Raw genomic sequence first — 23,422 nt, forward strand, 5'->3', positions numbered from 1 at the left:
CCTGTAATCCCAGCTAGTTGGGAGGCTGGGGCAGGAGAATCGCTTGAACCCCGTAGGTGGAAGTTGCAGTGAACTGAGATTGTGTGTCTCAAAAAAAAAAAAACCACAAAGAGTATAGGGAATTACTACATATTATTTACTAAGATTCACCAGTTGTTTGTATTTTACCTTGTTAGCTTTATCACTCTTTCCCCCTTTCTTTATATGCATATATATAAATGCATTTTTTTGTGATTCATTTGAGTTTAAGTTGTATAGGTCCTAAGAACACTTCAACATGTATTTCTAAGAGCCAGGGTATTCTCTTGTGTAACCACAGTAAAATTACCAGTCAAGGAATTTAACAATTGGTACAGTGTTGTTATTTGATTTATAGTGCAATTTCAATACTATAATGTCCTTTATTGCCCTTTTGTTTTCCATGTCCAGTATCCAGTCCAGAATCACTGTGAAATTAATTGTCATATTTTAGTCTCCTTTAATCTGGAGTACTTTGTTAACCTCTCATTGTCATTCTTGACATTGATCTTTTGGAAGAGTACAGATGAGTTACTTTTTTAGAATGTCCCTCATTTTTTCCTTGTCTGAAGTTTCCTCATGGTTAGATTCAGTTCATGCATTTTATGCAAGGATAACAAAAAGTGATTTTTATTTTTCTCAGTGCAACATATTAGGAGCAACCTGATGTCAGTTTGTTCCAATATTGCTGATAACATCAAACAGTTGGTTAAGTTGGTGTCTGCCAGATTTCTCTACTGCGGTGATACTGTTTTTCTCTTTGAAGTTAATATGTATTGACACTGTGTTAATATCGTGTTCCTCATCAAACTTTCACCCACAAGTTTTAGCCTCCAATGATGACTTTCCAACTGCATGCTTCCTTCTGTAGCTATTGACTGGCATTCTACTCTAAGGAAGACCTTTCCCTCCTCCCTCCACGTCCCATTTATTTATTTGTTCAATTATTTATTTGAATGATTCATGTATGTATTTAGTGGTCTGTAATTCATTACTGTGATTATTTTGATACTAAAATCGTCCCAAATTCGGTATGTGTAAACTCTTTCAGACTGGCTTCTGTGTTCTTTTTATATGTCTCCACAATTCTTTGAGTACTTATTTACCTTCTGGTGCAAAAAGATGCTTTGGGCTCATTGTGTGTGACCCACCCCTCAAATCAGCTTTTCTTTTTATTTATTTATTTTTTGAGAAGGAGTCTTGCCCTGTCCCCCGGCTGGAGTGCAGTGGCGCGATCTGGGCTTACTATGAGCTCTGCCTCCCGGGTTCACGCCATTCTCCTGCCTCAGCCTCCTGACTAGCTGGGACTACAGGTGCCTGCCACTACACTCAGCTAATTTTTTTTTTTTTTTTTAAATTTTTAGTAGAGACGGGGTTTCACTGTGTTAGCCAAGATGGTCTTGATCTCCTGACCTCGTGATCTGCCCGCCTCGGCCTCCCAAAGTGCTGGGATTACAGGCGTGAGCCACCACCGCACCCGGCCTCAAATTAGCTTTTCTTAGAGGAGCGTTGTTACTATTAGTGGGGAATGAATGGTATTTGGAAATCAAGATCTGGATATATGACGTGCTTATTGCAACTGGTGTGTCATTATTTCTAGGCCTACTCAGTGGCCACAGCTAGGATATGTTTGTGTGTGTGTAAATACATATGTGTATATCCATGTTTTAATTTTTTATTAAACAATTTTTTTAGAGATAGGGTCTCTAAAGAGGGAGCTAACTCCCTCCAGCCCTTTTTTTAAATAATATTTTTAATTTTTAATTTTTGTGGGCACATAGTAGGTATGTATATATTTATGAGGTGCATGAGATGTTTTGATACAGGCATGCAATGTGAAATAATCATATCGTGGAGAATAGGGTATCCATCCCCTCATGCATTTATCCTTTGTGTAACAAGCAATCCAATTACACTCTCATTTTAAAATATATGTTATTATTGACTATAGTCATTCTGTTGTTCTATCAAATAGTAGGTCTTATTCATCCTTTCTATTTTTTTTTGTGCCCATTAACCATCCCCACCTTCCCCACAGCCCCCCATTACCCTTCCCAGCCTCCAGTAACCATCTTTCTACTCTCTATGTTCATTAGTTCAATTGTTTTGATTTTTAGATTCCACAAATAAGTGAGAACATGTGATGTTTGTCTTTTTGTGCCTGGCTTATTTCACCCTCTGGCTCTTTTATGAGGTCCCTAATCCCATTCATTAAGGCTGTGCCCTCGTGATTTAATCACCTCGTGAAGTCCTCGAGTCTTAATATTAGCATTGGCAATTTAGTTTCTTTGTTTTTCTTTTCTCTTTTTGTTTAGAGACAGTCTCACTTTATCACCCAGGCTGGAGTGCAGTAGTGCTCACTGCAACCTTGACCTCCTGAGCTCCAGTGATCCTCCCGCCTTAGCTTCCTGCGTAGCTGGGACTTTTAAGCTGGGACGCTTTAAGGTGCATGCTACCATGCCTGGCTAGTTTTTTTTTTAATTTAATTTTTATTTTTAGTAGAGATGAAGCCTCACTGTGTTATGCAGGCTAGTTTTGTGTTCCTGAGCTCAAACAGTTCTTCTGCCTTGGCCTCCCAGAGTGCTAGGATTACAGGCTTGAGCCAGGATACCAGACCGTGATTAAGTTTCAACATGAGAATTTCGGGGGACACATTGATACCCTAGCAACACCTATGTATACACACTTACATATTAACAACTATGATTTCATATTGATTCTATCCGTATTAATCTAACACCATGAGGGGGTGGTACTTCTTGCATCTTCCTTAGGTTGAATTTCGTCAAATGCTTTTCTTGCATCTTGCCCACACTCTGTGCAAATATATGCTATATTTATTTCTAGAAGTTTTATAGTTTTGGCTTTAGGTTTAGATCTATGATCAATCTCAAATTATTTTTTGTCAATAGTTTGAGATAGGGGTTGAAGTTCATCATTTTTCTGTATTGGATACCCAACTGATCTAGCACGGTTTGTTGAAAAGGCTTTTCATTCCCCGTTGAATTGCCTTGATGCCTCCTCTGAAAATCAGTTAACTGTATATGTGTGAGTCTGTTTCTGGACTTTGTATTCTGTTCTCTTGATCTGTTTGTTTGTCTTTAGGGCAGCACAATACTCTCTTGATTATTGTAGCTCTGTAAGAAGCCTTGAAGTCAGATAGTTTAAATCATTCAACTTTGTTCTTTTTCGAGATTGTTTGGCTGTTCTAGGTCCTTTGAATTTTCATATACATTTTAGAATCAAAAGCCTAATTTCTATAAAAGTGCCTGGTGGGAATATAGTTGGAATTGTGATTTGGGCAGAATCAACATCTTGACAGTGTTGAAATTTTCAAATTACAAACATGGTATGTATCTTCATTTACTTAGGTATTTAATTTCAGCAGTGTTTTGTGGTTTTCAGTATATGGGGCTTCCATGTCTTTTGTTAAGTTTATTCTTAAGTAATTTGCTTTTTGGTATTAAGAAATGTTTTTAAAATTTCATTTTGTTGGTGGAAGATAGAAATACAATTGTTCGGCTGGGCGCGGTGGCTCAAGCCTATAATGCCAGCACTTTGGGAGGCCAAGACGGGCGAATCACGAGGTCAGAAGATCGAGACCATCCTGGCTAACATGGTGAAACCCCGTCTCTACTAAAAAATACAAAAAACTAGCCGGGCGAGCTGGCGGGCGCCTGTAGTCCCAGTTACTCGGGAGGCTGAGGCAGGAGAATGGCATGAACCTGGGAGGCGGGGCTTGCAGTGAGCTGAGATCTGGTCACTGCACTCCAACCTGGGGGATGGAGCGAGACTCCTCCTCAAAAAAAAAAAAAAAAAAAAGAAATACAATTGTTCTGTATATTGACCTGCCATCCTGCAACTTTGCCAAACTTACTTAGATGAATCTTGCTAGACTGACATAATTCTTAAGAATTTATTTGTTAACAATTAGCCTCTGAAAAGAAAGTTTTATAACTTCCTTTCAAATATTTATGCATAGTATTTCTTTTCCTTGCCTATTACATTTAATAGGATCTTCTGTATGCTATAATGTTGGATAGACTTGGTGCAATTTCTGTCACCATCTTTGCCATGTTGCCAGTCTTTGAGGGAACGTCCTCAGAATTTCATTATGTTATTTGCTGTAGGTTTATATGATAGAGGAAATTTCTTTCTGTTTGTAGGTGTGCTAAATTTCTTTTTTTTTTTGAACCCAGAATGGATATGGAACTTTGTCAGATGCTTTCATCACAACTGGTATTATGGTAAATGAAATTGCCTTTTATACGTGAATCCAAATTTTATATTCCTGGAGTAAATACTGCAGTATCATGATATATTATTATTATTTTTGTAAGTTACTGATTTTGATCTTTCCATTGTTTTGCTGAGGATGTTTTCATCTGTGTTAATCAACTATGGTCATGTTTTATAGTTTTTTTATAATTAAAAATGTTTTGGTAATGGGTTTATGCAAACCTTCTAAATGAGTTGGGAATTGTTTACTCCTTTATTTTCTTCCACATGTGTCTGATAGACTTCACCAGTGAAACCATCTGAGTTTTGAGTTTTCTTTTTGTAAAAGGGTAGGCTAACCATTTTAACTTACTTAATAGATATATGGCTGTTTAGATTTTAAAAGTTTTATCTTGTGTCAGTTGTGGAAAGTGTTGTGCTTTTCACTCTATTATTAGTGCTGTGTGGTTTATCTTTCCATCCTCTTTATTTTAACCCGTGTCTTTATATTTAAAAGGTATCTCTTGTAGACATAATTGGGTCTTTTTTTTTTCTTCTCCCCAATCTGAAAAAACGGTACATAAAAGAAATCAATATGTCAAAGAGATACTTGCACTCCTATTTTTGTTGCAGCACTTTGCAATAGCTAAGATTTGCCAGCAACCTAAGCGTTCATCAACAGATGAATGGATAAAGAAAATGTGGTACACAGTGGAGTACTTACTATTCAGCCGTCAAAAAGAATGAGATCCAGTCATTTACAGCAATATGGATGGAACTTGAGATCATTATGTTAAGTGAAATAAGCCAGGCACAGAAAGACAAGCCTTGCATGGTCTCACTTATTTGTGGAATCTAAAAATCAAAACAATTGAACTCATGGACGTAGAGAGTAGAAGGGTGGTTACCAGAGGCTAGGAAGGGGAGTGGGGGGCTGAAGGGAAGGTAGTATTGTTAATGGGTACAAAAAAAAAAGAATGAATAAGACCTACTATTTGATAGCACAATAGCGTGGTTATAGTCAATAATAATTGCACATTTTAAAATAACTTAGAGTATAATTGGATTGTTCATAACTCAGAGGATAAACTCTTGAGCGTATGGATACCTTATTCTCCATGATGTACTTATTTCACATTGCTTACCTGTATCAAAACATCTAAAGTACCTCATAAATAGATACACCTACTGTGTACCCACAGAAATTTTAAAAAGGGTTCTTTCCCAGTCTGTTCAGTGCCACATTTTCCACATTTTTATACTTCTATTGGGGTGATTTTGCTGTTTAAAATGACCCCAAATGTAGGGCTGAGGTGCCACCTAGTGATCCCAAGTGCATGAGGCTGTGATGTGCCTATGGAGAAAACACATGTATTAGATAAGCTTCACTCAGACAAGAATTGTAGTGCTGTTGGCCATGAGTTTAATATAAGTAAATTAACAATAGATATTAAATGAAGTGTTTTAAACAAAAACACATACAAAACAAGATTAGGTATTGATCAGTTGACTAAGGTAGCAGGACCAGAGGCTTGCAGGGACTTAATACTATTTTCCCGAGAGCAGTGGTTCCATATTTGGTAACTCAGTGTTCATGATGACTTTATAGAGTATAACTACTATGAATAATGAGAATTCACTGTAGTTGGGTTTAGATCTACTAGTTTACTATTTGTCTTCTGGTGTCCTTTTTTTTTTTTTTTTTTCTGCTACTCTTTTTCTACTTCTTTTTGGGCTGATTGAATGTTTTTTAGTATTCCATTTAATGACTTTTTTTTTTTTTTTGCAGTTGCATCCTTACCCTTGCCTACTTAGAATTAACATACCACTTCTCATAAAATGTAAGAATTGCAATAACACAGTTCCATTCCCTACCCAGTCATTGTGCTGTTGTTGTCATATATATTTATATTTATTTTTGTATTTATGATGTAGGGTCTTACTCTCTCGCCCAGGCTGGAGTGCAGTGTCACAGTCTTGGCATACTGTATCCTCCGCCTCCTAGGTTCAAGCGATCCTCCCACCTCAGCTTCCTAAGTAACTGGGACTACAGGCATGCGCCACTATGCCTGGTTAATTTTTGTGCTTTTTGTAGAGTTGGGGTTTCACCATGTTGCCCAGGCTAGTCTTGAACTCCTAGGCTCAAGTGATTCACCCCCCTTGGCCTCCTAAAGTGCTGGGATTACAGAGGTGACAACCTACTGTCATGTATTTTATGTACACCTACATTATAAGCCCCATGATACAGTGTTATTATTGCTTTCAACAGCCAGTGAGTGTCTTCTAAAGAAATTAAGAGAATAAATTGAAAGATAGTTCTTTACATTTATCCACACATTTAACATTTCCAGTACTTTTTTTTTTTTTTTTTTGGTGGATCCTAATTTTTCTATGTTATCATTTGCTGGGGATTAATTTCCTTAGTTTTTATCAGACCATGTCTTTATTTTGTCTTCACTGTCGAAGGATGTTTTTGCTGCATGTGGAGTTCTGGGCTGATTGTTCTCTTTGAGCATTAAAGATGTTGTTACATTACTTCCTGACTTGTTTTTCCAATTAAAAAAAATCAGTTGGCCGTCGTGTTACTGTTATTGTCATCGTCGTTATTGTTGTTTATTCTTACTTTCAAGATTTTTCTCTTTTTGGTTTTCAGCAGTTTATCTACAGTGTGCTCAGGTGTATTTCTATTTGTATTAATCCTACTTAGTGTTCACTGAGTCTTTTGGATTTATAAGTCAGTATTTTTTGTTAAATTTGGGAAGTTTTTGGTTATTGCATCTTCAGATATTTTCTCTGCTAAAGTTTCACTTTCTTCCCCTCCACCTGCATTTCTGATTATATACATGTCATAATGATTGATATTATCTCAGAAGTTTGTGAGAGTTTGTTCATTTTTCTCCAGTCTTTTTTTCTGTTTTTCAGTGTGGATAATTCCTACTGGTTTGTTTTCCAGTTCATTGACTGTGTCATATTCAATCTACTGTTAAGATCATAGAGTGAATTTTTTGTTTTAATTTTCAAGCTTTTCTGATTTTGAATTTATATTTGTTTCTATTTTATACTTTTTTTTGTTTTTTTTTTTAAATTTTTTGAGATGGAGTCTTAGTCTGTTGCCCAGGCTGGAGTGCAGTGGCACAGTCGGCTCACTGCAGCTTCCGCCTCCCAGGTTCAAGCGATTCTCCTGCTCAGCCTCCTGAGTAGTTGGGATTATAGGTGCCTGCCACCACATCTGGCTGATTTTTGTATTTTTAGTAGAGACAGCGTTTCACCATGTTGGCCAGGCTGGTTTCGAACTCCTGACCTCAGGCAATCGGCCCACCATGGCCTCCTGAAGTGCTGGGATTACAGGCATGAGCCACCACGCCTGGCCACTTTTTATTTCTTTGCTGAGATTTCATACCTGTTCCCTCATTAAGACCATGTGTTGTTAACTTTCTCTTACTTTCAGTGGGTAACAGCTGAAATAAGCCTTATTCTGATATGGTAATTCTCATTTACTTTTGACTGGTGCTTACTTAACCTTTTTAGTCCTCATTTTAAACTTTTTGTGCTATTCATTGGGTATGTCTTATGTAAATAATATGTAACTGAAGTTTATGTTTTATAAAATAATCTTATTTGTCTTTTAATTGGCAAGTTTAATTCATTTACATAGATTATGATTATTGATATATTTGTAATGAATATTTGCCATTTTACTTTGTGCTGGCTGTTTACACTTTCTGTGCTCCTTTTCTTTTTTGTTCTTTTTAAAAATACAATTAAGATTTTTTCACTTGATTTTTTTCTTATGGTATTTTTCCTCTGTATTGGTTTGGAAGTCTTTTTGTGGTTTATTCTTGAGATATTATCATAGAGTTAAATTAACAAAGCTGAATGAACCTTATCTTTTTTTTTTTTTTTTTTGAGACGGAGTCTCGCTCTGTCACCCAGGCTGGAGTGCAGTGGCCGGATCTCTGCTCGCTGCAAGCTCCGCCTCCCGGGTTTACGCCATTCTCCTGGCTCAGCCTCCCGAGTAGCTGGGACTACAGGCGCTCGCCACCTCGCCCGGCTAGTTTTTTGTACTTTTTTTTTTTAGTAGAGACGGGGTTTCACCGTGTTAGCCAGGATGGTCTCGATCTCCTGACCTTGTGATCCGCCCGTCTCGGCCTCCCAAAGTGCTAGGATTACAGGCTTGAGCCACCGCGCCCGGCCAAATGAACCTTATCTTAATTGCCTGCCAAGACAAAGACTTTATCATCTCTCACATATGCAGAGGATTGGTTCCAGGACCCTCGTGTATACTACAGCCTGCATATATTCATATCCTGCTGTTGACCCAGCAGAACCTGCCTTTAAGAAAAATCGGGGCTGGGCACAGTGGCTCACGGCTGTAATTCTAGCCCTTTGGGAGGCCGAGGCAGGAGGATTGCTTGAGGCCAGGAGCTCGAGACGAGCCTGGACAACAAAGTGAGACAGTGTCTCAACAAAAAATAAAAAAATTAGACAGGTATGGTGGTGCAGGCCTGTAGACCCAGCTACTTGGGAAGCTGAGGCAGTAGGATCGCTTGAGCCCAGGAGTTCGAGGCTGCAGTGAGTTATGATGGTGCCACTGCATTCCAGCCTGGGTGGCAGAGTGAGACTCTTGTCTCAGAAGGAAGGGGAAGGAGAGAGGAAGGGAGGGAGGGAGACTTTCTGTATATATGTGGGTTTTGTATCCCTCATCTGTGTTTGGTTTAAAAAAAAAAAAAAAGCCCACCTATAAGTCAGCCTGCACAGTGCAAACCCGTATTGTTCAAAAGGTCAACTGTACTTTAATGACCTCGCCTTCCTCATGCCCTTAGCTTAAACACTAATTTTTGAGATTTTAATTTTCTCACTGTTGTTTAAATCCTGTTGCAAACTATTGTTATTTTTAGCGTAGGGAATGTTTGCTGACAAGTACTTACATGTTTAATACTTGAATGTCATTTCATCTGACATCTCAGATCTCCATTCTGAGCTCATTTTCCATTTTTCTACAGTATATTCTTTTGAAGTTTCTTTTTTTTTTTTTTTTTTTTTTTGAGACAGTGTCTCGCTCTGTCCCCCAGGCTGGAGTACAGTGGCACGATCTCGGCTCACTGCAACCCCCGCCTCCTGGGTTCATGCCATTCTCCTGCCTCAGCCTCCCGAGTAGCTGGGATTATAGGCGCCCGCCACCACGCCCGGCTGATTTTTTGTATTTTTAGTGGAGACGCGGTTTCACCGTGTTAGCCAGGATGGTTTTGATCTCCTGACCTCGTGATCCACTGGCCTCAGCCTCCCAAAGTGCTGGGATTACAGGTGTGAGCCACCGCGCCCGGCCTGAAGTTTCTTTCTTTCTTTTTTTTTTTTTAAATAAACTTATCTAAGCATGAGGTTTCTTTGGTGATCGTCTGCTGGTCATAAACTCTGTTATTTAGCTGGGAATATCTTGATTTCATCTTTGTTCTTGAAGGATAGTTTTGCTGTGCATATGATGGCACTTGACAAGTTTCCTTGACAGTTCGAAGATAATATTCTACTGTCTGCTGGCTTGTTACTGGTGAGAATTCTATAGTCAGAGCTAATTGTAGTAGTCTGTCTTTGCTCTCTGTGCTTTAAAATATTTTCTTTGGCTTTATTTTGCGATTTACCACAATGCCTATGAGTCTAGGGGTGGATTTCTTTTTGCTTATATTGGTAGGTGTACATTATGCTTCTTAAATCTAGATTTGAATCTTGTATCTGTTTTTGAAAATTCTCAGCCCTTACCTCTTCATGTATTGCTTCTCTTCTATTCTCTGTATTGTTTCCCACTAGGACTCAAGTTAGTCATGTATGAGTCCATCTCAGTCTATTCTCAATATCCCTTAATCTCTTTAGTATTTTTTATTTCCCTAACTCTGGGTAATTTCTTCCAATTTGGCATGTAGTTTGGTAATCTGTCTTTAGCTGTGACTAATACGCTGTTTAATTAACTCATTTGGTTTTCATTTTAATACTTAGATTTTTAATTTGTGAAAGCAATGTTTTATTGTTTCAAACTGGCTGTTCTTAGTACTTTGTTGTTTGTTCATTTAAAAATTTCTTTACATAATTTGTTATTTAATAATTTGTTTTGGCTGAGCGTGGTGACTCATGCCTGTAATGCCAGCACTTTGTGAGGCCGAGGTGGGTGGATTACCTGAGGTCAGGAGTTCAAGACCAGCCTGGCCAACATGGTGAAACCCCGTCTCTACTAAAAATACAAAAATTAACCAGGCGTGGTGGCACACGCCTGTAATCCCAGCTACTTGGGAGGCTGAGGCAGAAGAATTGCTTGAGCCCAGGAGACAGAGGTTGCAGTGAGCCGAGATCATGCCACTGCATTCCATCCTGGCCGACAGAGCCAGACTCTGTCTCAAAAAAAAAAAAAAAAAAAAAGTCTGTTTCATAATTACATTATCTGAAATGGTAGTGAAGGCAGTATCTGGTATTTGTTCTTTCTGCTTGCTCTGGCTCATAGAGATGTACTTCTCTATGTATATGGTAATCTTTTTATTGTAAGCGTATTTTTCCAGATCTATTTTCGTTCCTTTTTTGACATATTTTGTTATTACCATATTTGAATGCACTAGACAGGTGCCTTGCCATCATAGAGAACTGAAATTCTTTTCCTGTGTATGGAGATGACATGGTTTTATCATAAAGAACTGGGAAGGGACTGCTACCTTTTTCATACTCCTTTTTCTCTTTGCCTTATTTCCCTTGCATATTTAAATATATCTTATCCTTGTATGTATCTTATACGAGGCTTTTTTGATTTTAAGGAACAGAAACTCACATCAGTGTTCTTTAAGAATAAAGCATTTATTTTCAGATTACAAGGAAACTGGAGTTGAATAGCTGTCAGGATCCAACACAGTTCTAGGGAACAGCTGCACTTACTGCTCATTGCATTTCTGCTGTTCTCTTCATGTCTGCTACACTCTTCCTACGAGGCCAGATGCTGGGTCTGACCCACAGACCCTGGCTGAACGATGGATGAAAAATGCACTCACACGCAGGTATCCAGTGAAAGAACGGGCTAGGGGAGCGGGCTAGGGGACTGGGCCGCTCACAGACCCCGAGAAGGGTGCTGTAAAAAGTCAGCAGCCTCGGCTGTGGCGGGCTGGCACTGCGGGCATTTATTCAGCGCAGATTTAATAACAATGGCTTTGACTCAACACACTTGTGGGTAATCAACATGGTCGCCCTCCCTGGAGAGAGCAGTCCTGTGTGAGGATGATTAAAGGCCAGGTTCTGAGGCCTAAGTAAACTAACTTATCTAAATCAGTTTATTTACATCCCCTTGTTGTCTAACCTAAGCTTTCAGGCACTGGATAAGAGAGTCTGGCTGCCTTCAGCCAAATCCTTTTCCAAAGCTTTTGTAAAACCTCCTGGCCTTCCAAGAAAGTTTGCATCTTTCTACAATTGTTCCTACCACTCTGACCTGTCTTCTACAACCAGAAGGCTTCCTCATGTTCACATTATCTTTTCTCTATTTCATATCTCATTTTTCTGGTTCTCAGCTCCCTCTCACCTCATCCTTGCTTGTGACTATTTGAGGATCTTCCTTCACTCCATGTATTCTTTCAGCTTCACCTCCCTTTTAGTGCCTAATTTGCCAGCTTGCCTAACTAGCCTCTTCCCCAGCCAACAGATTGGCTATCCTTGGAGCAGCTGCCTGTCTCTGTGTTGAGGGGAGGAAGGATTCTGTGTTCAAATCTCACTGCCAAGGCCCCCTCCCTTGGAAGGGTGCTGTGATGTATACTTAGGGTGTATACTTCTAAGGTATTTAAAATTATTTTTGAAGCCACAAAGGTTATAAAAATAAAAGGCCTCTAACTTAGAAAATGAATGACCCAGTTGCAGAAAGATGTTTGGTGAATTAAAAATTTTTATACCATTCATTCTTGTGTGAAAACCATTATGAGTCTAATGCACACTTGGAATTTTTTTTTGTTTATGGGTTTCTAGCCAAGAAGGAAATGCAGGTTTCCAGTTATATTTATGGAGGTTTTAATCTCAAAGATTTAATATTCATGTTTATTGAAATATCAGTATACATAAGAGCATCTTCAATTAAATGAAAACAAATTCTTATGTGTGTGAGTTAGTAATATAAGAAACGGCCAATGAAACCCCATCTCTACTAAAAAATACAAAAATTAGCTGGACGTGGTGGCGCATGCCTATAATCTCAGCTACTCAGGAGGCTGAGGCCGGAGAATCGCTTGAACCTGGGAGGCAGAGGTTGCAGTGAGGCCGAGATTGTGTCACTGCTGTCCAGCCTGGGCAACAGAGTGAGACTCCATCTCAAAAAAAAAAAAAAAAAAAAAAAAAAGGGCCTTAGGGACCATTATATTTCTTAAAAATTCATTATATTGTGTTCTGTATTATAAAGTCAGATCAAAAAATTATAGCACATTTGTGATGGTAGACACTTAACTATCATCTATATACATACCACTGTATAGTTTACAAGTGATTTTCACATTTGTTATGGCATTCATTCTTACCCAGAGCCCTAAGTTGAAAAGCATACAGGCAGGTTAAATTTACAGTATGTTTACTAACTTCTAATTTCTGGATGATGACAGGGCTAAAGTTATTCATTCCTTTCCTAAAATTCATATTCCTCCTGAATAATTGAAATTGGCCTAAATTACTACATTTTAAACTATACCTTTTCTTTTTTTAAAGATGTATTTACTTGGAATATTACTCGGTTTAAAAGGCAAGAATTGTCAAAGCACAAGTGGAACTTTATTATAAATTCTATATTAAATTTTTCTGATTTTACTACATATTTCTTCCCTTTAGGCCTCGATGTGTTCTATTTTATTCAAAATAGAAGTTTGATTTGTGGTACTACATAATTATAAAAAAAATCAGTTAATATTGAAAAGGTGAAAGATCGTTTGTACTTCTACTCCCATTTTCTCTCCGCGTGCTCTCCGGTCTGACCGTTAGTAGCTGGGTGTTACACATAGATATACATATGTGTATTTGTATGTACACACAGCCTGTTAGTGCTGGAGGCAGAACTGAGAGCCACCACCTTGTGCCTGGCACCGGAAGTGCAGCCACTGTTGTAGTGCAAAGGTCATTGTGTTGATAGGGCAACTGTCATGGCTGTGGCCATCAGGATGTTCCTTATTACCCATGCTGCTGTCAGTCCTGTGTCTAACAGCTGCTGCTTTCCATGCTGCTGATTCCTTGAAGTTTTACTGTTCTTCAGAGCCTGTTGAGAATGTCTTTAATTTGATTGTTTTTCTTAGAATGAATCACACAATACCACTCTATCATCCCTTGCTTTTATGTAGGATAGTGTGAATGACAGATACCATGTTGTCCTCCAAGCCACTACTCTGTTCTCATGGTCTGTGGCTTTCTTTAGATTAAACCTGGACTCTTGCTGTAGAATGAGTGTCCATTCCCCAAGATCCCTGCCCCCCTGGAGATTTCTAGGTGCTTTTGGTTAACAGGTTGTTGTCTGCCTTGACCCTGCTAGTATCCTCAGTCATGTACAAAATCTCTGTCTTTCCTGGAGTTGTCCCAGTGCAGACTCAGGCTGGGAGACATGCTTCTGAAGAATAATGTATGAAAGTGATTTTTGAAAAAGAAGTGATTGACTAAGAGTTCATAAGATAATTAGAACTCTAGTAACACATTGAAAAGTATCAGTGATCACTGGTCACTGATACTGATCACTGATATTTCTTACATAATATACTAAGTTACTACCAAATTTATAGCCAAGTCATTTTTTTTGTAGACCTGCATAAGCATATTTAACTAAAAGTCTGTTGAATTTGAGATTTGCATATTGCTTCTCTAGGTACCTGACCTAAGGCCCCTATTAATTTGATTCTATGTGCTTACCAGAGGCCTTTCTATCATTGTTATGGGGCTACCTAAGCAGTGATAAGCCTTTGTTAAATGCAGACATGGAATGAGTCGTTCTGCAGCCCATGCAGCCTCCTCTTAGCTGTGGGCCTGCCTCTTCCTGTCTTGGTTCCTCACTTCCATTTAGAGTGACCCTGAAACCACATTCCAGCCCTATCTTCCTTTCCTCCGCACAGGAGGTCATATGGTCTTCTGTTTACAGTCAGACTTCAGACCTTTCCTATTTTCTTTAAGGACTGGTTGTTTTCCATTTGATGTTATTGTGCTGGTGATCCACAATGTATATTGTCAGAAAATAATACTTTGAATGCTTGTGGTAGCTAGAGGTCTGTGTAGGATAGAGTAGACAATGGGTAGGAAGTATTAAGAATAAACACCTTTTGGGCCAGGCGTGGTGTCTCACACCTGTAATCCAAGCACTTTGGGAGGCCGAGGCGGGTGGATCACCTGAGGTCAGGAGTTCAAGACCAGCCTGGCCAACATGGCGAAATCCCATCTCTACTAAAAATAGAAAAATTAACTGGGTGTGGTGGCACACACCTGTAATCTCAGCTACTCGGGAGGCTGAAGCAAGGAGAATTGCTTGAACCCAGGAGGTGGAGGTTGCAGTGAGCTGAGATTGTGCCATTGCACTCTAGCCCAGGCATCAAGAGTGAAACTCAGTCTCAGAAAAAAAAAGAATAAGCACCTTTTGTTGTTTAATGGTTACAGTTTTAGTTTTGCAAGATGAAAAAAATTCTGGATATCTGTCTCACAATACTGAATGCTGTACACTTACAGATAGTTAATTTGATAAATTTTATGTTTTGTGTTTTTTTTTTTTTTTTTTTTTTTTGAGACGGAGTCTCGCGCTGTGTCACCCAGGCTGGAGTGCAGTGGCGCGATCTCGGCTCACTGCAAGCTCCGCCTCCCAGGTTCAGGCCATTCTCCTGCCTCAGCCTCCAAGTAGCTGGGACTACAGGCGCCCGCCACCACGCCCGGCTAGTTTTTTTTTTGTATTTTTAGTAGAGACGGGGTTTCACCATGTTAGCCAGGATGGTCTCGATCTCCTGACCTCGTGATCCACCCGCCTCGGCCTCCCAAAGTGCTGGGATTACAGGCTTGAGCCACCGCGCCTGGCCTGTTTTGTGTTTTTTACCACAAGAAAAAACAAGCATTTTTTTTTATGGAACATAGACTTAAAAGCTTAAGTACAGGGTTTTGGATTTTTTATCTTTTTAATACTTGGTTCTATTTACTCATCCTTTACTACAAATTGGATCAATAGATTAGGGTTTTGGAAAGTTTAGCAGAGTAGAGAAGTATAGCAAACAGAATTCATTCATTTAACATTTATTGAGCACTTCCTGTGTAGCAGGCCCTGTGCTTTTAGTTGATAATTCAGAGAAATAAGGGACATGACCCCCAGATGCTTCTTGCAGAAAGAACTGGAGAAGCCATTTGTACTTAAAGCAGGAAATCCTGAAAAATTTTGTATGCCATTACCATTTTATTATTAAAGCATACAGACGTACAGTCATACATCAAAGTTTCAAAACTTTTATTATGGAGAATTTAAAACATACACAGAAGTAAAGGAGGAATACAGTGAATCGCCTTGTGCCTGTCACTAGCTGGCATACACTCATAGCCTCTTTTGTTTCTTTATATTCCTCTCCCAGTCCATTTTTGAGGGTACATTCTTGTTCCTTTCATTTTATCTGTAAATATGTTAGTACTTTCAGTGAAAGATAAGGGCTGTTTTTCTTAGAACAAATCACACAATACCACTATCATCCCAGAGTTATTTCACAATTTTGTGTATGTGTTTGTGTGCACTGTGATTTTTTGCATCAGGATCTAAACAAGATCTACACATTACATTCAGTTGATAGGTTTTCTTTAATATCTTTTAAGCTATAGGTTTTCCTTATTTTCTTTTTTCTTTTTTTTTTTTTTTTTTTTTTGAGACGGAGTCTCGCTCTGTCGCCCAGGCTGGAGTGCAGTGGCAGGATCTCAGCTCACAGCAAGCTCCGCCTCCCGGGTTCACGTCATTCTCCTGCCTCAACCTCCCGAGTAACTGGGACTACAGGCGCCCGCCACCTCACCCGGCTAGTTTTTTGTATTTTTTAGTAGAGACGGGGTTTCACCATGTTAGCCAGGATGGTCTTGATCTCCTGACCTCGTGATCCACCCGTCTCGGCCTCCCAAAGTGCTGGGATTACAGGCTTGAGCCACCGCGCCCGGCCTCCTTATTTTCTTTGTTCTTGAAATGTTATTTACTGAAAAAATCATGTCGTTTATCTTGTGTGCTTGCTCATACTATTATATATGAATTTTGCGGAATGACTTTTTTGCTTTGAAACAGTAGTGACCACTTATTCTTCACTTGGATCCATTATTTAATCATGGGCATGCAAGATGTTGCAATTCTTGATGTTGCATCATTCCTTTTTCATTTATTTGCTGGAATACTACTATAGAGAAGTTTCTTTTTACAAACTATTCAGTTACCCAGAGGTATAACTTATACAGGGAAGTCAGGTTAAATGAGTGACTCTTTCTCTTTACTTATAACTCTTGGAGGGTCCCTAGCATTTCCAAAAATGGCCAGTGTTTTTTCCTTTATTTAAAAAAATATCATTATAAACAGATGCTCTTTTCTTTTTCTTTTTCTTTTTTTTTTTTTGAGACAGGGTCTTGCAATGTCCCTCATGCTGGAGTGCAGTGGTGTAATCATGGCTCATTGCAGCCTCAACCTCCTGGGCTCAAGTGATCCTCCTGCCTCAGCCTCCCAAGTAGCTGGGACCACATGCATGCACCACCAAACACAGCTAATTAAAAAAGAAATCATTTTAGGAGAGATGGAATTTCACTATGTTGCCTCTAGGCTGGTCTTACACTTCTGGCCTCAAGAGATTTTCCCACCTCGGCCTCCCAAAGTACTGAGATTACAGGTGTGAGTCATCACGCCCTGCCAACATGTGAATTTAATATGTTTGATGATTTCTTGAGTTCATTGCAGTTATTTTTTAATGAGTTAATTAAATTAATTAATGACAGAGTCTCACTATGTTGCCCAGGCTGGTCTCAAGTGATCCTCTCTCCTTACCCTCCCTGGTAGCTGGGACTATAAGGCACAAACCAGTGTACCCAGCCGCAGGCCGCAGTTGTTCTTATTAATGATCAAATGGTCCCGTTTTTTTTTTGAGACCGAATTTCGCTCTTGTTGCTCAGACTGGAGTGCAATGGCATGATCTCAGCTCACTGCAACCTCTACCTCCCAGGTTCAATCAATTCTCCTCCCTCAGCCTCCTGAGTAGCTGGGATTACAGGCATGCACTACCATGCCCACCTAATTTTGTATTTTGTATGTTTTTTTTTTTTTGAGACAGAGTCTTACTCTGTTGCCCAGGCTGGAATGCAGTGGCGCAGTCTTGGCTCACTGCAGCCTCCACCTCTGGGTTGAAGCGATTCTCTTGCCTCAGCCTCCCAAGTAGCTGGGACAACAGGCATGCACCACCACGCCTGGCTAATTTTTGTATTTTTAATAGATACAGGGTTTCATCACGTTGGCCAGGCTGGTCTTGAATGCCTGACCTCAGACAGTCCACCCACCTTGGCCTTCCAGAGTACTGGGATTACAGGCATGGGCCCTAATTTTGTATTTTTACTAGAGATGGGGTTTCTCCATTTTGGTCAGGCTGGTCTCGAATTCCTGACCTCAGGTGATTCACCTGCCTTGGCCTCCCAAAGAGCTGAGATTACAGGCATGTGCCACTGCACCTGGCCCAAATTGTCCCTTCTTTGGCCAACGGGAGTGCCTTTACATTAGCTCCTGGGTCGTTTTGGCATGAGTGCCTCTGATGGCTTCTTGCTTTCTTGTGTGACAAGATGTCCAGGTTCGTCTTGTACATTAACAGCCATAGATCTGGAATTATCCCTTTCTTCAACCAGCTCTGGTTCCTTTCAGAGGGAAATTGTATTTAGTGACCACAGTCTGGAAACTACAGATTGGTTGTTATTTCTAGGCCTTTTCAGAGGATGGGGCTAGGAAATACGTTGTTTTTAAGGTAAAATATTTTATGAGTTTCATACTGATTTTTCCAATATAAACTTAGGAATAGATGATTTTGTTGAATTTCTTTAATTTTATATTTGTCTCATGCTAAAAATTTTGGTTCTAAATCATATTGATACCATTACTTATCAGTGTTACTACTAACAATATGATTACTGAAAATAGTTTAAGAATTAAAAGCACTTTCCCAAATTCTTTTCATTTTTAGGATAGATTCCTCTAGGGATGTCTGGTAAAACTATTTTAAGTCATTTGAAGTAATTCCTTTTTGTATGATTGTACCACTAATTCAATAAATATTTAGGTTCATTTCATGTTGCTCTTGAATTTTAGAGATGATAGTTTTTCAATTATTTTTTAAACAAGTAATTATGGAAAACATGTACATGGTTCCAGAGCTAAATGTGTAAAACAAGGCAGAATCAGAAAAGTCTAGCTCTGATTGTGGTTCCCTCTATTTTTCTTCCCTACGTTCCATTTAAAACATATGAGCAAGAGTGTGTGTGTGCGCGCACGCGCGCACATTCATGCATGTGCACACACATATAGTTTCTGCCTCCTAATCCCATCTTAGGTGAATGGTAGCTCACTACATATAATTTTCTTCTTGCTTTTTTGTCTTCCTATTATTTCCTGCTGATTATTCCATAGAAGTATATAGGGGCATTCTTTATGCCTTTTTTCTATTTCATTGTGTGAATTTACCATAGTTTATTGTCAGTCCCATATTAATGGACATTTGGATTGTCTTTAGTGTCTTGCTGTTAGAAACAGTGCTGCAGTGAATACCTTGTACATACATACTTAATTTTGTTGTTGTTGTTTTTTAGAGGGATATTTCAGTTTTAAATAAAACAACTTGACTTCAGGAGGTATTCAAGTGTAATGTTACTGCTACTGATGGATTGTTCTGGGAATAGTGGAGGATGCGAAAGGCCAGTCTTGTAATCTAGGGTAGTAATCTTTCTTTGAGTATTATGGGTCCTCTCAGTTCTGTATTATTGTTAAAAGCCACATTTATAGAGTAGCTTTTGTGTTTTCTAGTTTCACTCTGTTTAAGACTTCAGGAACGTTTGAAGCAATCGGAGCATAGAATTCTATCTTTTTTTTTTAAATTAAAAATTTTTTTTGTAGAGATGGGGTCTTGCTGTGTTGCTCAGACTGGTCTCAAACTCCTGGCCTGAAGTGATCCTTCTGCCTCAGCTTCCCAAAGCACTGGGATTACAGGTATGAGCCACTGCACCTGGCCAGAATTCTGGTATTTTAGAATTGTTTTCTAGTCTTTTATAGTTGTTTTATATATACTCAATTTGTCAAAAAATTTTAAGGAAAGTAATATGCCTGTATGGATGCTTTCCAAAGTATTCAACTTAGGTTTTATAGAAATAGTAGCTTCTTACTTTTGTAACCACATTTTTGTCCATTTGTGATCAGTTTACCATTGCAGAATGAGTACAACTGACATAGACAGGTTTGGAGATTAAACAATAGGTTTTTGATAATGTACACAACTCAACTGGTAGTAGCAGAAATATGCACATTGTAAGAGAGTAGCTTAATAAATATGAGCATTCTTTATTTTCTGGGCATTCACTAATATATTTTAAGGGAGGAACGATAGCACCAGTTCACTTCTAAAATTTTCCAGTTCCTAGTAGGAGCCTGGCACTTAGAAGATGCTTGGAAAATGATGGATGAACCAATTCATTGTTTGGGTCAGACTATGAAAATACGTGCTTGTCCATTTGTTTGCTTAGGATAAATGAATGAAATTTTCTAGGTCTTCCCAAAGGGATTTAAAATAAAGTGAAAATCTCTTAAGACGTGGTAGCTGACTTTAAAAACCATTTCCTGATTTACATTTATATTACTTTAAATTTGGTCTTGGGTTATTATTTTGATGATCGACTACAACTTTTTTTGGCTTTTATTATAGTTTTTTCACTAAAAGGTGTTTTCTAGGTGGAGAAAATGAAAAAGAATGGATTCCAGGATCATAAAGTGAATAATAGTTTGTAGTTTTTGTTTTTTTTTTAAACATTCTACCACCTGTGTGCCAGTTAGTAATAAAACTACTAGTTTTTAATAGACATTAACCACCTTTGGGATTTCACCATGGGAAAATGGGAGCAGTATTCCTTTTCTTTCTTCCAGCTTCTTTAGTATATATACATATCACAGTCAGTGGTGCAGAAGGGTTAGGAAACTGGAAGGATACAAGGTTTAGTCATAAGGAAGCGCAAATTAAAGTTCCTGGAATATTTTACCCCTGCTCTGTATGGAACACCTTAGGGAATACTAAGGAAACATGATGGTACAGAAGACTGCAGGGATTGCTAAAAAATATGCAACAGTCCAGGGAGTATATAGCCTTTTAAGTAGGCCAGGCTTTATACCCTGCAAGGAATGATCTAAACTGTGTGATATATTGTGTCAGAGTTCTCCAAAGAAACAAAACCAATAGGGCGTGTGTGTCTGTGTGTGTGTGTGTTTGTGTGTGTGTGTACAGATATACCTGTGTATATATATATAGATAGATAGATAGAGATGGGGGGACAGAGAGATTTGTTTTAAGGAATTGATTCATATGATTGTGGAGACTGACAAGTCTAAAATCTGTAGGGTGGGCTGGCAGGCTGGAGGCTCAGGGAAGAGTTGATTCTGGAGTTGAAGACTGAAGGCAGTCTGCTGGCAGAATTCCCTCTTCTCGGGGAGGTCAGTCATTTTATATTAAGGCCTTCAACTGATTGGTTGAGGCCCACCCACATAGCAGGATGTTTTACTCAGAATCTACCAATTTAGAAGCTGAGTGTGGTGACAGGCACCTCTATTCCCAGATACTTGGGAGGCTGAGGCAAGAGGATCGTTTGAGCCTAGAAGTTCAAGTCCAGCCTGGGCAACATAGTGAAACCCCATCTCCTAAAAAAAAAAAATTGCGTCTCTTAAAAAAATGTTGAACTCAGACCAGGGGCAGTTGACAGAAACTCTTGGTATCCTTTCTGTGTATCTTCCCACTCCCAATCTGTACCATGGTTTTATGCTCCTAATAACAGACTTCCGACTTATGGTAATATTATGTGCATAGGGCCTGGTGAATATTTACTTTCCAGTTGTCAGAAGAATTAGACTAAAACAGTTTTCTTGTGCATATCTGTTTTGAGAAGCAGGTCTGGCATTACTCCCATTGTGTATACATCTAGGAGAGGAAATTTCAGCTGAGTCATGTATTGACTTGAGACCTAGAGCAGGTGGATCACTTGTCCTCTCTGAGTGTTTCCTCGTCTGTAAAATGGGAATAAATCCTGTCCTGCCTTAAAAAAAAGTCTACCAATTTAAATGTTAATCTTATCTAAAAAAATGCCTTCACAGAAACATTCAGAGTAATGTTTGACCAAATATCTGGATATTGTGGCCTAGTCAAGTTGACATGTGAAATTAACCACCACTTATATTGAAAGACTGTTTTTATATGATTAATGTCCACCTGTAAAGAAATTGGGTAAGTGCTATGGGTAGTAAGGAAGGGAAAGGGGAACGTGTTTTGCTTGTAGAGAAGAGATGCTTTGAGGTATGGTCTGAAGGCCAGAGAATTTTGGGCCTGATAGGCAAAGAGGGAAGAACATCCCAAGAAGGTGGGACAGAATGAACAAGGGTAAGGTTGACCATGGCATTTACGGGGGTCCTTGAGAAGATTTGTCCTACCTGGACAGACATATCTCGGATGGTCAGGGGATAAGGTGAGTACTGAGGCAAATCCTGTTCTGGTTTTTCTGGTTTACTGCAGTATGTAGAGAATATGCTTGTTCCGGCCTGAGATGAAAGCTGGCTGGTGCAGAGCAGTGTATGCCATTGTGCTTATATGCTGCGTTGTACAGTGGCATGCTGAGAATTCTTTCTGTAGGAAGCACTTCAAATGGAGTATAATTGCCTTCGATTTTTCTGTTATAAACTTTGGCCACAGTTTCTTCCTCTGTCAACCTACTAAAGATGCTTCACAAGATCCATGTGTTTGTTAAGGAACATAAGATCTTCAAGAAGTATGGATTGCTAGAAGGAATTCTAGTCTCTAAACCTTGGGAATATTTTTGGATCTATTTATTAATGTTGTTCTGTAGTAGAAATAGAGTTGAGCACCTTTTCCCCCATATTACAAAGATCATAATTAACTTTGAATATATAATAGGTATGAAAACAGCTGAAAAAAAATTCTGCTGATAAAAACTATTATTATCAGAGGGAAAAGTAGGGAAAACAATATGTGGTAAATTTTACAAAATGGTTCCTAATGAATCACCACCCCCCCCACCCGTACCACTCCCAGCTCTGCCTGTTTGCAGTGTGACTTCACTTGTTTCTCCCATTGTCTTAGTCCGCGTTGTGCTGCTGTAACAGAGTACCTGAGATGGGGTAATTAAGAAAGTACAGAGATTTAGTTCTCACATTTCTGCAGCCTGGGAAGTCCAAGGTTGAGGGGCTCACATCTGGTGAGGGCTTTCTTGCTGTATCATCCCATAGTAGAAGGCAGATGGGCAAGAGAGCACATTCATGGGACAGAGAGAAGGGAAGGAGGCTGAACTAATTCTTCTATTAGGAACCCACTCCCATGATAACTAACCTACTTCCTCAATAACAACATTAATCCATTAGTGAGGGCAGAGCCCTCATGGCCTAATCACCTCTTACAAGTCCCATCCGTCAACACTGTTGCATTGGGGATTAAGTTTCCAATACATGAACTTGGGGAACACATCCAAACCACAGCACCCATCAAGTGGTAGAGTCTCTTTTCCCCCTTCATGACTTTGGTCTCAATCATGTGACTGGAATGGGACAACAGCGGACACAGTGTAAGCAGGGGCACCATGTGTAGTGGGTGAACTGTCTTGGGATACTGCTGCCACAATGTGAAAAAGCCTAGAAGAAAAGGCCACATGGAGAAGGCCCTGCCTTCCCTGCTGAGCCCAGCGAAGCAGCCTATGTAAGTCAGGTAAGGGCAGCAGAAGAGCTGCCTAGCCAATCCATGGAATTACGAGAAATAGGAAATCATGGATGTTCAAGCAACAAAGTTTTGGGTAGTTTGTTACATAGCAAGAGAAAATGGAACATCTTTTGGTAAGTGGCTGGAATCCATGCCTCCAGTTCTAATCTTGGCTTCATTACTGAGCCTTCAAGGAGGGAGGCAGAAAAGTAAATAGGTTTCTTCTCTAATGGTAT

The 23,422-nt window shown here is 39.3% G+C and overlaps 1 protein-coding gene across 9 annotated transcripts in view; it reads left to right on the forward strand.

The window, feature by feature from the left end:
* MARCHF8 (membrane associated ring-CH-type finger 8) overlaps positions 1-23,422 on the forward strand; it is a 139,721-nt gene that overhangs the window by 15,706 nt on the left and 100,593 nt on the right. Inside the window, exon 1 of one of the 9 annotated variants that reach the window (XM_009214335.3) lies at positions 17,856-19,435. The exons of 7 other annotated variants lie outside the window; for them this stretch is intronic. The gene's annotated coding sequence lies outside the window, so the exon portion shown is untranslated. Of the gene's footprint in view, positions 1-17,855; positions 19,436-23,422 lie in introns of those variants that run through there. One more of the 9 variants, XM_009214342.3, reaches the window with a different exon arrangement.

This window comes from Papio anubis, chromosome 11 (genome assembly GCF_008728515.1).
Source record: "Papio anubis isolate 15944 chromosome 11, Panubis1.0, whole genome shotgun sequence".
NCBI classification, from domain to species: Eukaryota; Metazoa; Chordata; class Mammalia; order Primates; family Cercopithecidae; genus Papio; species Papio anubis.